This window comes from Corvus brachyrhynchos, unplaced genomic scaffold (assembly GCF_000691975.1).
Source record: "Corvus brachyrhynchos isolate BGI_N302 unplaced genomic scaffold, ASM69197v1 scaffold21, whole genome shotgun sequence".
NCBI classification, from domain to species: Eukaryota; Metazoa; Chordata; class Aves; order Passeriformes; family Corvidae; genus Corvus; species Corvus brachyrhynchos.
Genome location: NW_008236924.1, coordinates 5,790,319 through 5,793,848, shown reverse-complemented (window position 1 = coordinate 5,793,848; position 3,530 = coordinate 5,790,319). Strand labels below are relative to the sequence as shown.

General features: G+C 45.4%; 1 protein-coding gene across 1 annotated transcript in view; it reads left to right on the top strand.

Moving 5' to 3' along the window:
- The first annotated feature begins 1,128 nt into the window (after positions 1-1,128).
- UBTD2 (ubiquitin domain containing 2) overlaps positions 1,129-3,530 on the top strand; it is a 37,923-nt gene continuing 35,521 nt past the window's right edge. Inside the window, exon 1 of the mRNA XM_008629000.2 lies at positions 1,129-1,257. The gene's annotated coding sequence lies outside the window, so the exon portion shown is untranslated. The remainder of the gene's footprint in view (positions 1,258-3,530) is intronic.

Below are 3,530 nucleotides of genomic sequence, written 5' to 3'. Positions count from 1 at the left end.
GATCATTATCTGGTTTATAGACACAGGTTTTCCCCACTTCATCCCTTTAGCTCAGCTGTCTCCCACCTAAAATTCCAAGGTTTCAGGAGCTGAGCACTGCACCTTTTCCAGCTGTGCCCTGTCAAAGGTGACCGAGTTCCTGCAGGATGGTGAGACAGGGAAGAAACAGCTGCTCTCCAGCCACTTCCAGGCTGTGTGACCTCTTCACTTGTGTTCCTGGAAGAGCTTTGGGCTTGGAATTATCTGCTGGGAAACTCTGCCCTCGTGCCTTTACATCAGGTATGTTCAGTGGAGCAAAATCAGGAGAGCTGTGCCAGCTCCTATCCCCACAGGCAAGTCCTTCCTGGAGAGCTCCTCAGTTTATTTCTTTCCTCTCTTCTGAGGGGAGCAGTGAGAAGGAAAAGGAGGAACCTGTTCATTCTCTCGTGGCGGACTCTGACCCCTCTCAGGAGTCACATATTACTTTGTCTTACCTGGTGAATGAAGTTCAGTGAGACAGTTCCTTGTGTGGAATGAGGGAGAAGCAGGGAATACAGTGTCTGGAAGCACAAGTCATTCCAGATTAAGGCTTTTGGCTGCAGCTGTCTGATTGCTGCTGAGCTCTCCTTGACGCGATGCTCGCCTGCCTGCTGCAGTTCTTATCGCCCTTCCTTGGGAGCAAAGATGCTGATTCTGTTTGAAATTTGTCTTCTTTCCTGCTGCCCCCATCACCCAGCAGTGAGAACAGGGCCAAGTGGAAATAGGGCTGCCAGAATGGGAGTTTATTCAAACCATCAATTCCTCCCGTGGAGCTGGATGCGGTGCTGACGCTTCATTAACTCGGAGAAAGGCAAATGTTGTGCTCCACCTCTGCTCTCAGCAACTGGACAACAGTTTCTTAAATATTTTCCTTGAAGTGCAGTGCGGGGCTGCATGTCACATGGCTAATTGGGAGTCACAATAACTGCTTTCATGGAGCTGCTCTGCAAGACTGACCAGGGGAATTTGCATATTAAGCAGCGAGATTTGTTGCTCACAATGGCACTAATACAGTGGGGCTCTGCCTGCCTGGCACGGGGGGGGGTTAAACAAGCAGCTCCTGACTGAGCACTTAAGAGCATTTGGTGCCTCCCTTTTGTAGTGGAGCACACAAAGAGGCTCCCAGAGGGATTTTGCGGTGGGTTGGAGATGTTGGGTGCAGGCTGTGATGGTTTTTCCTGCACACAGCACCTGGCTGGGCTTCCACTGGCATCTGAAGGAGGCACCTCTGGGTTTCAGGTAGTTCCTGCTGGTCTGGAGTACAGGGCTGGATGTCTTTTGGCAAAAATATTAATAAATCAGAGCTGGGTTTTGCTGTTAGGGCCCACTGTGGGGTGTTTTCTGTGGTTTGGTTTGGTTTGGTTCTGTTGGGGTTTTTTTAATGGAATAATGAAAAAAGTTTAGCATGGCTCTGAAACTTGCTCCAAATCCTTCCTGCTCCATCCCTGATGTATTTGTAGGGTGTGTAGATGGAGCACTTGGGGCCATGGTTCAGAGGTGGCAGTGCTGGGTTAACAACGATCCTAAAGGTCTTTTCCAGTCTAAATGAGTCTGTGATTTCCACAAAATGGGGGAAATATGTGGGTTTTATCAGGGCTTTGGAATAAAAGTAGCCCTTTATAACTCTGTTTCCTGAGGGCTGGGCACCCACAGCCTCCTGGAGATTATTAGGATCTGGGAATTAGTGCTGACAACTCCTGATAATTCAGTCCCAGGTATTCGTCTCCTGGCATGTTATTCTGATGCTGTGACACTTTTCATTTGTAAATTCTAGATTTGGTTTTGTTTTCCAGGTGATAACAAGGAGCTCTCAGAAACTGAAACAAGGTGTTATTTTTGCTGTTAATAAGGGCTGGCAAATGAAGCTGTTTGGTTTCCTTTTTGGCAGGTTCCTCCATGTAATTGTTTGTTTGGCTTCTAGATTGAAGTGATTTATTTTAATTTCTCTGTTTGGGATTGCAGTGTTGAAAACAACAACATCCTCCTTCACTGAATGTTAAATACAATAAATTGAACAGTCATTGTGCTTTGGAGGTCTTTGATAAATGGGAAATATTATTAGTTGCCAGTTTGAATAAACTCTACAAAGCAGCCATCCTCTCTCATTGCAGCAAGTAATATGATAGCTATTATTTTTCATGTGAATGTTGAATAATATAATTTATGAGTCACAAATTACAATATAGTTGAAGCCTGAAGTACAGATCTGCCTTGCAGTTAAGTCTTGCAAATTCCTGTGAGTTTCCTTGCATGTACAAAGAAGGGTCAAGTTGGCCTTAGTTGCTGTGGTTACCTCTAAAAAAGAAAGAATATAAATATGTAGAAAATTTGTGGCCAAGTGACCATAATTGAGAAGGGAACATAAATGGGTTTTTGCTGCTTTATCAGCAAAACAGGACTGTGGTAATTGAGGGTGTGATGTAACAAATCACCTTCATCCTTTTTTCCAGACTCTGTATAAATGTCTGATAGATATTTAAACAAATTATTTTCAGTTTGCCGCCTTGGCTTTCGCTGCCTTTGATGCAAATATTTGAGGTGGGTTTTGATGCAAATATTTGAGGTGGGTTTTTCTCTTAATCCTAATTTTTTTAAAGTTTGGGGTATTTTGCCCAAATTTCTACAGGGAAGTATGATGTATTGGCTGGTGGGTGCTTCTTGATCCTCCCAATTCTTTCTCACCACGTTCCAAATGACTTTTTGTGGGTGGCTGGTGCAAGATTCGTCCTATCCTGTGGAGAAGCCAGATCCCAGTGCTCCCACAGCCTGGCTTTCCCAACTTCTGCTCTGACAGTAAATATGGGAATTGCTTGTTTTTCCTTCCATGGGCTGCTCCCTGAGCAGAGGCACAGCCGGGTGTGTGGCCAGGAGATTTTTTCCTTCCCAGAGCTGCTGGCATCCCTGTCTGGGGAAGGGAAGAGCATTTCTGGGGGGAAGTTGTCCCTCCCAGCAGCCAGGATGGAGCAGGGCGGTGTCCAGGGGGCATCTCCTGGGTGGTGTGGGTGCCCAACCAGGGAGGATCCTTTGGTTCACCTTCACCTTTCCTACGTGCAGGAGCTTTTGGGTGGAGGTTTGTGGGGTTTACTGGAAGCTCGGTAGGACTCTTGCTTCTTTTGCAAGAGTCACGTTATGAGTGGTGAGGTTCAGTCACCCAAAATCAGGAGGGAGAGGCATAGGGTGACCTGTTCTGTGGGGGAATAGAAAAGCTGGAGTCACTACCCTGGTTCCTGACAGTCAAATAAAACACTTTTCTTGCACTCTGAGGTTTTCAGTTACATTTTCATCTGCTGCCTCTGTGTTGTCTGGCAATTTAGAGTTGAAAAAACAGAAATGTTCCACGACTTAGGAAGTAAATGAAGTGTCAGTTTTGGTAGGGATTTTTTTTTTTTTTTTTGGCTAGTTTGTTTTCTTGCTTTTTAAGAAAACAAAAAGGTTTCCCCTTATGTGGGGATTGTGTTTGCAGTGTAATTCACTGTTTCAGACTTGAGTTGTCTGTCTCAGAAGAGGTGATG